General features: G+C 41.0%; 1 protein-coding gene and 1 pseudogene across 1 annotated transcript in view; both read left to right on the top strand.

Annotated features, from left to right (window-relative positions):
• Nucleotides 1-1,443: 1,443 nt before the first annotated feature.
• LOC102433073 lies at nucleotides 1,444-1,778 on the top strand (annotated as a pseudogene).
• Nucleotides 1,779-2,612: 834 nt separating this feature from the next.
• Nucleotides 2,613-12,867, top strand: part of GPR87 (G protein-coupled receptor 87) — a 26,836-nt gene continuing 16,581 nt past the window's right edge. The window contains exon 1 of the mRNA XM_006096315.2: nucleotides 2,613-2,870. The gene's annotated coding sequence lies outside the window, so the exon portion shown is untranslated. The remainder of the gene's footprint in view (nucleotides 2,871-12,867) is intronic.

Raw genomic sequence — 12,867 nt, 5'->3', positions numbered from 1 at the left:
GAGCAAAGAAACTTTTAAATACGACAATCCCACTGTTATATTAAGGAAGGAAAAGCCTATTTCATCCCCAACCCCACCCTCAGGGAGAGAAAAAGAGGGCAACTTACTGCCCCTTCCTTCTTCCATGAGGAGATCTTTGTTTAAAAACAACAACAACAACAACAACACAGAGAAAGTCAAGTTGCTTCTTCAAACGCCAGGTCCTTCTTCAAACTTAGAAAGGCCTATCATAATCTTCATGCACTGGCCTCCTTTCAGAGACTATTTTAAAGGCACTCAAAACCAGGAAATATACTCCTAAATTATCAAAACATTTTCCCTTCAAATTCAAAATAGGAAAGTATATCAAAAACAATTTCAACAGCTTGATATACTCAGGAATTTTCTTTAACATAAAACATCAGTATATAGTTAGTTGACCCCAATAGGACAAGTCAACCGAAGTAATAAATGCATTAAAATTTAAGGTGGATAGCAGAGTGTCTTCATTTCTTTAGCAGAAGCTTGTGGAATATTTATCCAAATAAGCTCTTTAATGTGATTTTGTATAGACCACTGAAAATCTGGGATGATAATCCTCAGAACTTGCAGAGAGGATCTTTGCTCAACATACTTTGAAAAAGGCTGTAAGGGATGTTCTCTCCTTCTGAACTGATGCTTTTAAGACTTGGCCATTTGTTGTTCTGCCACTTAGGTTTCACATTAAGAGCAGTACATAATCCATGTATGGATCATAGTGACAAGTGGCAAAAAGTTCAACCCAAGAAGGACAAGTCTTTCAAACTAAGGTCTACAATGAACTGGCTTCAGATGCTAAAAGCAAAATCCATGGCACAAAGCAGAGTCAATGTTAAATAAGCTGGCTAATTTTTGTTCAGAGGCATTCCTTAGGGCTAGCTACTCATCCACACATAATAAACCCTCCCTAAAAAGAATGGAATGAAAAAACCATTAAAATTGAAGTTGTTTGTTTTTGTTTGATTAGGAAAAAGGAAGAGAAGTAACATAATTTTGATATTCAACTATTGGTATTTAAATCAAACACATTTGTTTTTCTGTCAAACTTGGAAAGAAAACCAACTACACAGTCCATTATTTCCTTAAGGCATAAATAAACACTCTGTAAATCTATTATTGATTTACTACCTTCAAGAAAGTTTCCATCTTTGATTATTATTTTCATTGTCATCCATGATAGTAACAGGTTTTAATTCCATTTCATAAAATTATATTTTTATTTTTCACTTATTTGTTCAAATATTGCATTCAAGAAAGTCTTGGACTCCTTTGGAGACTTTTATCTGAAAGTTCTAAAATTAATAAGAAAAAGGGATCTGATTATATAAGTTCATCACTGTGCAAAGATTTTTAAAGATAACAAAACAAGCTGTCCTGTGTTTTAAGAATAAAATTCAAGTGCTTCTGGTGCTGTCAGCTGCCGCCATGTCCACCTTGAGCCCTCACTCTTGCCTGAGTGACGGAGGCACTGTGCTTTTATCAGGCCGACCCTGTGTGGATGAGACCGAGCTGCTCGGCAAGAACAGCAGCATCAGGCCTGGCTCCAGAGCATCGAAGACAAAGACAGCAATCTGGTACCTACTGTCAGGCCAGCCTCAGAGTACCATGATGCGGATGAACACAGTGAAGAGGGCTTGGAGGATGATGAACAAGATGAAGAGGACATGCAGGACATGGACGACATGGACAAGATGAACTATAGTGACTCGCCTGATGATGGAAAAGTCAATGAAGTGGACATGGAAGGCACCAGTGGATGAGCTAGGCAGACAAGACAGGGTGGCCTGAGATTCCAGGCTGACCCAAGTACCATGCAACCCCTGACAACCAGCTGGTCACCCCAGTGCCTGAAGCTCACCCTCAGGCACCTCCTCAGCAGCTGCCAGGACCTGGTTTATCAGTCTGCCCTTGAACCCCCTGGGCCTAAGCCCACCCCACCTTTCTGGCCAGTACCTCACCCCTTAGTTGCCAGGTATAGTCTCTTTCTAAATCTTTTTAATAAAAACAGGACTGATCCTCCCCAACCCCACCAAAGAATAAAATTCAAAAGTTTCGGAGAATTTTCCCCTTAAGTAACTTTATTTTAAAAAATTTAATATTTATATTTGTGTATTTGTAAAAAACAGCTTTGTAGAGCTCATCAGATTCTTGCATACGACTACACATTTCCAAAGGTATCAATTACTAATATATATACATTAGAATTTTAGTCTTTAAGTAATATGTAAAATCTTTAAAGGATTTGTCTTTTATAAAATATATTTTTATTCCTTTGAGCCAAAATTTAATTAGCAAGAAGGCTGTAAATGCATATTTTCTTACTAGCATTAGGAAACCCTCCCCCTTCAAAAAAAAAAAAAAAGAAGGAAAGAAGGAAAGAAAGAAAGAAGAAGCAGAAGAATGAAACACTGGGTTGATTTCGTAGGGCCCACCTGACACTTCATCCCCTCTTCCTTAAAGAGTCCTCTGGCATCCTAAGGCCCAGCCCTCCGTGTTTCCTTCAGGTGACTCACCGTCTGATTCCTGCTGGTTCAGGAACTGCTCTGCCCCAGTCTACAGATCTCACCTGCTCTTCGATGTGAGTCACTGACATTAGCAAGAGAGCAAGTTGCTCCAGTTGTTCCTGAACAGGAGACTCTGCAAGGTGCCCAGAGGACCATCTCAAGACGGGTTGGGAGGCACCTACCTTCTCTGGCAGGGGAGGAAAATGTTTATTTCCCATGCTTTCCCCAAAACCCCACATCCCTGCCAACCTTAGTTTTAAGGTGTATTCTTACTTAGAGTTGAGAAGCCTGTTTCAACTTAAAGACACCAGTATCAGGTGAATGGACAACCAACTACCGCAATGAAAGGTAAATAAAAACTTTTTTTTTTAATTGTCTGAAAAGCTGTGGTTGATAGGATGCAGCACTGATTAAGACTGATTGTACCTCTGCTGAAATCTGAGGTCTGAAGAAAAGGGAGGAATTAGAACGCTAACTGAATGATATGTCTTTGGAAGGCACCACTTTTTGACACAGGCGCCATGTGTCCTTCCCAGAGCTTCACTGTGTACGAGGCAGGCAGGCAGAAAATGTACAGTGTGTATGTGTGCATGTGCCTTGAATGTAGAAATGATGTTCTGGAAATCATTCTTATTAGTGAATTTTTTTTTAATCACAAATCGAAAGTGCCTTGTAATTGTTTACCAAGACCCAAAACTTAAATTTGTTTCATAATCTTTTACTCACATTTTATGTTTAGAAAAAAAGACCAGAAGGAAAACAGTAATTTTTCTATTCTGATTGCCTCATTTTGATAAAAGAATCTCAATCTTTTCATTGTACCACAAAGAACAGGGCAATTTTCATTCTAAATCCTTACGAGATCATGTTAAAACATGTCAGAAAAGGCACTGAGAAAACTGCCCAGCTACTGACAAACAGCTCAGCAACGGCCTGGTTCTGGTTTATGTTCAAATCATTAGGGAGTTTTCGCTTGATTAAGGAAAAGAAGAAGCAAGCATGGAGATCTGACCCCTTCTAAGTTATAAAGGGGACTTTAAAAGATAGGTGAGTCTATGGCAGAGTGACTTTTTGATGTATTAGGTTAAGATCTGTCTATTATAGAATTTTATATCATATTCTCAAGTTGGATCTACTTTCATGTGAGGTATGTTAACATTTTTAACAACTTTCTTTCTAATTAAAGATTCCAATTTACTAGAAAAATGAAGAGCAAAGTTTGTTTCTATATTATCATCTACATAGCAGGGCTCGGGGAAAGAGCCAGACACTGCTGATATTTTATTTCATTATCATTTCTACCTGTTTGAGGTTATCAGTCTTTCCTCCTTGAAGTTAGGGATCAAGTAGATGTGTCTCTTAGTACTGCAGCAAAATCCTATGGTAAACCTATTGATTGCTTCCAACACCTACTTGAAAAGCAATTCAGGTATGCGTGAGCTGGGATAAGGGGTTGCAGGAGCAGTTAGATTGCTGATATACTTAACAATGTAGCCTACAGGAAAAGCATAATTAGTCAGAATATGGAAACTATTTCATGAAGAGAAGAGGAGAAATGTTCCCAGCCACAGACAACATGCTGAGAGGGCTCCGTGCATTGGGATCTGGGTGGGAGAAGGAAGGCTAAATGAGAGTGGTGTGTTTTATTTAGGTTAGTGGTGTCTGTGCCCTTCAGTCTGGCTGCTTTTTTCTTCCTTTCTTGATATCTAATGATTTAACATAGTATAATATTTCATGCTATATTATGAGAAAATGCCACCAAAATTTAAGATAGGGGAGATAAGAATGGCCATTTGTTATTTAATGTATGCCTTCAAACTAAGAAAAACTAGGAAAACCATGATACTCGCTACACTCCCCCCCCCCAAAAAAAAGCATGCTCTGAAGGCAGGACAGAAGTGAGGTGAACTCAAGTTGAAATCACCCACAGTCCCCAGGGCACACAACACGCACAGGCATGGAGCAGTTTAGTTTGGGGGAGAAAGCAAAATGATCAGGGTTTGTGTGCTGACTGTGCCAAAAGTGATCAGGGTGACTTGGGCAAGCCGCTTACTTCCCCAAGAACTCATTGCCTTCCCTCACAGTAATGTGTGTGTGTGTGTGTGTGGGGGGGGGGGCGGGGGCTAGAATCCATGGTCATTAGAGGCCTCGGGGGGTGGTTATCAAGAACCCAAAGGCTTGAACCAAACACAGGAATGCTTGGGGACATTGGCAAAGATGGTGAGAACTGGTCCTCCCGTTTGTCACCAGCCAGCTGCATGATGTTGATCAAGTCTCAAACTCTTTAGGTTGCAGATTCTTCCATTGCAAGATGGAAAGCTTTACATTAATACTAATGCAAGGGTCAATTGCAGTTCCTACAACTGTGAACATCTGAAGCAGAGGGGGGAGAGCAGAGGCAACCATGACCATGTGGTTAAAAGGAAGAGGATGAGTCACATGGAAGACATCAAGATGAACAAGAAACAAGACTCAACCCTGCTTCAGGCCAGGGTTTAAAACCAGGCTCCTATCTGACCTGACAGAATTTCCAAACTTTCTACCTCCTTATATGGCAAATATGGGCAGAAGAGAACATCTGCTCTCCATCTTCTACCTAATTAGCATATTTGTTCTGTCACTGACACTAACCATACATAAAAAATGTACACTAAAATGCATTTGAAGAAGAGCAATGATTAAGTTTCACTTGGTGTAAGACAGCCATTAAGTTATTCATACCAGCGAGTCCACAATTTGTCTTATAAGGCAATTTCTTTTTAAAAAAAATATATTTTTATTGATTTCAGAGAGGAAGGGAGGGGAGAGAGAGAAAGAGAGAAAGAGAGAGAAAAACATCAATGATGAGAGATAATCATTGATCAGCTGCCTCCTACACGCCACAACACTGGGGATCCAGCCTGCAACCCGGGCATGTGCCCTGACCAGGAATCAAACTACAACCTCCTGATTCATAGTTTAACACTCAACCACTGAGCCATGCCAGCTGGGCAAGGCAATTTCTAATACTAATTTCTGTGAATTACTTAAATGACTTTTTCTAACATATTAGAATGCATATGGCACAGACTGTCCTTCTAGCCTTAATACTAAAGCTGTTACTAACACACATTTTATAGTTTTAATACATGTCCAAGTCTACTGAATATTTTCTCACACACACACACACACACACACACACACACACACACACACATTTATTTATTTATTTTAGAAGCCCTCACACAACTTTAAGTTGTGTACTGTGTTAACCCTATTTTACCGCTGAGCAAACTAAGGCTTAAGTGGTACACGAGTACGAAGCAGAGCTCTGACCTTGAAGCATGTCTACCTGCATCAACCACGCTCTCAGTCATGACTTTTTAAAGCTCTGAGTAAACTCACTATGTGCTGGTAGTGACCTTTAGTGTGGGTAGGGTAACAGGTAAAATTAGAAAGATTTGTGATTTATTCACGGCACCACTTGGCTGCAGCAGACAAACGGTTGTCTCGAGTCATTACACTGCAGTCAAGTTGGAGCTACTTGACTTCCTCGTTTTCCCAAAGGAGACGGCAGGTAATAATCGGCATCTGAACACCACTTTTGCAGCGGCAGGAGAGAACAGTACTTAGGGAGCTGCATGCCAACCCAGCTCTTCCCTCTCACACGCTGTGTGAACCTGGGCCAGCTCTAGCACTCGGGCAACAGGTAGCACATGTCTGCTGTTCATTTGAAAGGGATTACTAATTCTTACTACCACTCAGGTAGAAACTAGCTATTGACTTTTTACCACAATGAAAGATTTATAAAGATTGAGTGAGGCAATACTATGGTAATACTTCAGTTGATCCTCAAATAGATCCCATGATGAGTGTTTTAGAAAATAGGAAACTGAGGCATGGATGGGTTAGAGAATCTGCCCAGGTAACTCACAGATCTGCAATTTAAATCCAATGTCCTTTTAATAAATTAAATATAACTGAATAATTTAGAATAATCCCAAACAATACAATTAGCCAGCATTTGCTGAACCCTCACTCTTATTAATATTGCTGTTGTTGTGCCTAACAAGATAGAAAATAGACATTTCAGCTGCCAGGGGAAGGTGTGCCTGTAGGCTTAGGTTGCAGATATTATTGGCTTTCGGCTGAGGACATGGAGTAGAGAGAAACCCTTTTCAAGTCCATGATTCTGGAGGGCACCCTTTGCTAAATATATCAAGATCCTGGTTGCTTCCAAAGAAGAAGGCAGTATTAAAAGAAAGCAGCAGAAACAAAATAATACGAAGCTCCCTGCAGTATAAAGGAGTTTATAGAAAGAAAAATGGTAACAGGAGGCTACTTGGATGTTAGTACAACCCGAGCACTCAGCTGTGTGACTCTCAGGCCACAAGTCAAGAGAAGAGATCCAAGAAAATGGTGCGGGGCACAAGCTGTCTCTGGACGCAGGCACTGCAGGGCCTTCCACACTCCTTTAGGGGAGGAGCATCTACTTGTCCAAACGCGTTCCTCCTGTACCTGCCAGGCTCAAACGATACTGAAAACAAGTCCTCAGTGGGCTTCTGAAAGCAACTTAGGTAAACTGGCTAAAAGACTAATTGGAAAAACTGCAAAGTTAATTGTTTCCTGGATGCATTTATAAAGAGGACAGTCCTTCATGTCATGACTGGGTACACGGTACTCAGGGCTCACAGTAACATACGACCCTTAAAAACTCACAGGTAAATTGTTTTTCTTTTGGTTGTTTCAACCCAGTATATTAAACAATGAAAACTTTAAATAAGATAAAAATTTGTTTCAAAACTGTGAATGTAGTACCCATATTATATGTAGCAAAATGAATGAATAAAAGAATAGTGGATGTCCTCAAAAAGTAAACTACTATATCAATGTATTAGCATATTATGATCACTGTTGAATAAATAAAACAGTAATATATGTAAAACATCAATATTCCCTTTTCCTTTTACCCTAAAATATTCACTTTAATTTCATGTTGCAAACAACAAAATATATATACCATATATATGTATCTAAAATGAAAAAGTATCTATAGCCACCAGTACAATACCTCACCTATTATCTCTATTTTCATTCTAAGGCCCAGAAATAATGACTATCAGATATGCACCCAATATTTGTGAAGGCACATTGGGACTCAGCATGCACACTGCTGATAATCAGATTACAGTCTATATGAAACTGCAAGTCAGACAGACTCTAACCAGCTGGCCAACACACAAACCAGTTTGAGTGCTCAAAACTGATTTGTAAGTGATTTGCTCTGATGGCCTCCCTATTCCTTCTTGATCCTCGAAGACATTCTCAGCAACATAGTAATCTTGCAACCAGCGTGGCAAAGCGCACCATCTCTAACCTTAACTTTCTTCCCCATCCCAGACCCATGTTGCCTCCCTCACTTCTCCCATGAATTACAATCTAATTACAATCTTAGTTCACACCAGACAAGCACTCTCTCTAATATACTCACCTGACTATTTATTTAGACCAGTGGTTCTCAACCTTCTGGCCCTTTAAATACAGTTCCTCATGTTGTGACACAACCATAAAATTATTTTCGCTGCTACTTCATAACTGTAATGTTGCTACTGTTATGAATTGTAATGTAAATATCTGATATGCAGGATGGTCTTAGGCGACCCTGTAAAAGGGTCGTTCGACCGCCAAAGGGGTCGTGACCCACAGGTTGAGAACCGCTGATTTAGACCCTGCCTAGCGTGCCCCTCGATCCCTGCAAAGTAAGGCAGTTTACAGAGATGCTTAATATGAAGTAAGTTGAAATGCATTTTAAATAAGAAAAAATGAAGCCTGGGAAAATAATGGTGGGAAATTAAAAGCTATGTCAGAGGTGAATTCCACAAATGCCATAATTCCTATCTATTTGATGTAAACTAAATGCATCCATTCCTATCAATTTATCTACCTTATGTAAACATTTCAAGAGGAAAACAAGCAGGCATAGGATTCAGTTTTTTTATTAGTAGCATACCTAAAGGAACATCAGCCCCAATAGGCAGACTTCAAAGAACTTTCTCTCATGCGTTCCCACTCAGAAAACTGCAGTTGTACTAAATACCCAAAGAGTAGGCCCACTGAAAAGGACTGAATATCTGTGGGCATCAACTTGACTCAATCCAAGCAAAGCCATTCATGGTGGCAGATGTGACAACATAAGGGGTCCACATATGTGGCATACCTAAAATATTTTCATCATACTGCTGTTTCTTCATAATTATTCTAAGAAAATCTCTCTGCCCCCACTTCTCCCATTAGACCTGATTCTAATTATAAAAATTTCCCCAAGTGCTTGACATACTAGGTTGAACCATATGAAAAAGCCATTTTGACCTGTAAAAACATTTCCACATGTTTCAGCCTAACACATCAGCACCAGGAAGGAGTATTCATCCCAAATTAAATACAATGCCATTAAATTCTAAAATACTATAAATTATTTCAAAGCTTGTCTTACAAACATCAATTTCAGGGAGAAAGAAAAATACCAAGTTAAGGGAAGTGAATCAAAATGAGGGAGAGGTTTGGAGCAGGCATCAGGTAACAAGGCTCTAGGTCACAAAAGGTACAGGCTGAAAACCCAAGGACAGACCTGGGGCAGCCCCGCAATGAAACTACATATAGAAAATTGTAACCCATAGATAAGATTTATTTGCTCTGTCTAGTGTTTTCACAAAATTAAATCAGAATTTAAAATTCCTGCAATCCTATATAATAAAGAGCAATATGCAAATTGACCATCATGCCAACACACAAGATGGCCGCCCCCATGTGGTCAAAGATGGTCGCCACAAGATGGCTGGCAGGAGACGGCAGTGTGGGCAATCAGGCCAGCAGGGGAGGGACCAGGCCTGCAGGGGAGAGTAGTTGGGGGCGATCAAGCCTGCAGGGGAGGGCAGTTGGGGGCGATCAGGCCTGCAGGGGAGAGCAGTTGGGGGTGACCAGGCCAGCAGGGGAGAGCAGTTAGGTGACCAGGCCAGCAGGGGAGAGCAGTTAGGGGTGACCAGGCCAGCAGGGGAGAGCAGTTAGGGGTGAGCAGGCCTGCAGGGGAGGGCATTGGGGGTGACCAGGCCTGCAGAGGAGGGCAGTTAGGGGTGACCAGGCCGGCAGGGGAGCAGTTAGGTGTAGATCAGGCTGGCAGGGGAGTGGTTAGGGGGTGATCAAGCCTGTAGGCAGAAGCAGTTAGGGGAAATCAGGCAGGCAGGCAGGCGAGCGGTTGGGAGCCAGCAGTCCTGGATTGTGAGAGGAATGTCCGGCTGCCTGTTTAGGCCTGATCGGGCAGTCAGACATCCCTCGAGGGGTCCCAGATTGGAGAGGGTGCAGGCTGGGCTGAGGAACACACACACACACACACACACGCACACACACACACACACACACACCCTGTGCACAAATTTCGTGCACCGGGCCTCTAGTTTTATATAAAAATCCATTTCTCTTGTAAATCAGATGGTCTCGTGGCAATATATGCACACACGTGAATGGCAAAAACCTAGAGTTTGGGATGGGGCAACACTCCCCATTCTTTGCAGCCCCCAGCTCTCCTGATGATTTCCCCAGACATTTAAGCTGTTACCTGTATTTTATCGGCATGCTGGTACTGTTGACTATTTCCTCTTAAACCTGGCTCACCTTCCTCACTGGTGTTGTGGAGCTATATTTGGATGTACAGCTTCCCGCTTTAGCCCTCTCACTTCACAGTGTGCTGTTCAGCAATATCAGAGAAGCAGTGTTTTCTCTTTGGCCATGTCTACACAAGATCGATGGACAATTCCTGTCCTCTTATCCTTCCAAAGTTGTACTGTCTCACTTCAGAAGGCAAAGAGGCTATTCAGGGGGAAAGAAACTGATAGATGCTTACCAAGATGAGCCAGGTTTCATGAGAGCCTAAATTTAAGTCAAATGTTACCCAAGCTCCAATTGTGCCTGCAGATACTCTGCTGGACTCTGCAGATAGAAGGATGCAGGGACTCTCAGGCAGTCTGGCAAACAAGGAAAATGTAATAAAACAGCTGGAGGTATGGGCAACCAGGCAGTCAATGGGGGCTGAGGAGCACTGACATGGTCCATGGGGAAAACATGGGAAGCTTGGGAAAGAGGAGGAAGATAAGTTTGACTTGAAAGCTATGTGAGGAGTCTGCCTAGTAGGCTGGAGAGAGATGGGATTCCAGGACCAAAGGGCCCAGTGTGGGAGCTGGGAGCTGGGAGCTGGGAGCTGGAAAGTGGGCAGGCAGACTGCAGGTCAGGTCATGAGGGTACCTGTGGAGGGGCTTGCATTGTTTCATGTTCGAGACAGGAAGCCAGTGAGGGCTGCAACAGAAGACAGTGACTGAGGAATGTGACAGGCAGGAGAGAGACACATGAAGAATACTGTAAAAATACAAACACATTGGTTACTATATCTCCTCGTTGTATAAGTTACCATCTTTATACATCAACCCAGAATTATTGTTTCAAATATTCCCATTAGTTTGAGAAGCATTATTTTAAAAATAAGATGATTAATGCCAATGAAGTTGATAGTAGCAGTTACTCTAAAGAAAATGTTACCATACGTAAAAATGTGTGTATACACACACATATACGAAATGAACTGTAAGTGATGTCAGATCCTTTTACTATATATGTATGGGGTGGAGTGTTTATTTCTTAGTTTTATGAAAAGAGAAAATGAGAAACTGAGGGTTTGATGTTGGTAAAAACTGTGAAATATTCACACACAGTATTAAAGACCTCACTAGAGAATTTTTTAAAATGATCAATTAAGGTAAGAGATGAAACTGAAGGAAGACCTGTCTCTTCAGTACCAGTCATTTCATTAATTTAAATAGAATTACAGTTTGGTTAAACTATGACTTGGAGCATTAGAGGAGCTAACCTGACACCAATTCTATTGGGAGAGGTGAATTCCACAAATGCACCAAACTACCCCCACCCGCAGCCCAGGCAGCCATCTTATAAGGACCTTATTTGAATGGTGATGGTGACCAGCACTGTGAAGAATAACTACACTCCCAAATATAATGCTTATTCCATGGGCTGGCTCTTCCAAAACAAGAAACAGCATCTCTGTGAGCTTGTGAAAAGCATTCTTCCTTTCTGATAAATGGTAATCAAGCAACTGAAAACATTACCTGGGGTCTTGAATTCTGAGAAATTTGCTTAAGGTACCAGGAGTCACTTGAAATATATATTTGGTTTAGAACATTTTCATCTGAAGCCACTATTCTGGCTATTGGAACTATAGCCCCTAACCTCTCTGACTACTCTCCTCAGAATTTAGCCACGCATAAATTAAACTTTGCCTAAACAAAACATAAAAATATGCATTTCAACTTAGTAAACTTTAAAATTTGACTATGAGTAATAAAACATTTATTATTAAGTGGAGGACAAGAATATATGTCATGAATTACACCTTTTATTATTGTAGCACTTACAATATAAAATGTACTTCATATATAGTATCTCACCAGATTGTCATAGCACCTTTGGGAGCTAGGCCATAATTTTCCTCATTTCATAGACAAGCAAGCTGGAGCTCTGAGAGGTAAAATGTTTTGCCCAGGGTCACAGACTCAAAGGCTGAGTCAAAAACCTACACCCGCTGAACTAAGTAAGGTCTAGGTCACCAGCCAGGCTACTCATCAAGCCACGCAGCTGAGCAGAGAGGCAGCCTGCTCTGTGGCCACGACACGGGAGCTCATTTCCTGGCTTGGCCTCTCTCTGTCTGTGTGACATGGGGCACACTGTTGAGTCTCACAGGTTCCTCACCTGTACAAAGGGAATCACCAGGTTTGGGCTTAAAGTTACAAAGAAGCATTCCATTCAACCTAGCCTTGAGGGAATTCACAACCCAGTTTATATCACCCCTGAATGTATATATAACAAGGAATCACAGGTCCCCTGAAGAAAGAAAAGGTTAAATCTAAAGATGAACCAAAATATGCCTATTGCAGGCTACAGATATGAAGCATAACTTTGAAGAGAGAACTTCAGGGTAGTACCTGAAAAACCGGAAACAGGAAGTGAGAAAATAAACCAGAAAATCAAAGAGTTCAAATTTAAGGCAAAATCCGTGTCTCAATAGTTCTGGCACAATGTACTTTCTAATCCTGACATCATAAATAATACCAGTCTCCCAACAGGTGTTAAGAAAATAGAGACTAGATTTAAAACAGAATATTTGTGGGAGGAAAAAAAAAAACCATATCTCTACTACTTCCTTAACTTTTAAACAAATTAGTGTTTGAAAGAAAGAGTAACCCTTGGTCATTTTATGAAAGTTTGATTTATACTCTTCCCATCTCAAAAGCTCCAAGCTGCTGAA

Source organism: Myotis lucifugus, unplaced genomic scaffold (genome assembly GCF_000147115.1).
Source record: "Myotis lucifugus unplaced genomic scaffold, Myoluc2.0 scaffold_175, whole genome shotgun sequence".
Lineage (NCBI taxonomy): Eukaryota > Metazoa > Chordata > Mammalia > Chiroptera > Vespertilionidae > Myotis > Myotis lucifugus.
The sequence above is the reverse complement of the archived record's forward strand: the minus strand, read 5'-3'. Positions and strand labels throughout refer to the sequence as shown.